Here is a 309-nt window from a genome sequence, read left to right on the forward strand (position 1 = left end):
GATAGTTGGTCCACTTAAAGGCGGATTTTTGTTGGAGAAAGAGAAAGAAGAATGAAAGAATGAGGGCTGTTTGTCTGACTTTCTACAGCGGGTAGATCTGTCATGGAGATTATGTAGAATAGTTATAGAAAGAAGCTTTTCATCGGGGCGATCGAACGGCGATCCTTCCCAAGCTTGAAGAAAGCCGTTGTGCTTTCTAGAGTAGATGAGAAGAAGTTCAGAGGTGTCAAGGCATGCTGTAAGGGTTTTGTTTGACGTTGTCGGCCTTAGATCTGCACATGGAAGAAGACAGATAGATAGATCAAGGAG

At 43.4% G+C, this 309-nt stretch overlaps 1 protein-coding gene across 1 annotated transcript in view; it reads left to right on the plus strand.

The window, feature by feature from the left end:
• Window positions 1–309, plus strand: part of CSUI_010119 (uncharacterized protein) — a 1,625-nt gene continuing 1,316 nt past the window's right edge. Inside the window, exon 1 of the mRNA XM_068070224.1 lies at window positions 1–309. This exon is cut by the window's right edge and continues 1,316 nt beyond it. The gene's annotated coding sequence lies outside the window, so the exon portion shown is untranslated.

This window comes from Cystoisospora suis (assembly GCF_002600585.1).
Source record: "Cystoisospora suis strain Wien I chromosome Unknown contig_6700, whole genome shotgun sequence".
Classification (NCBI taxonomy): Eukaryota; Apicomplexa; class Conoidasida; order Eucoccidiorida; family Sarcocystidae; genus Cystoisospora; species Cystoisospora suis.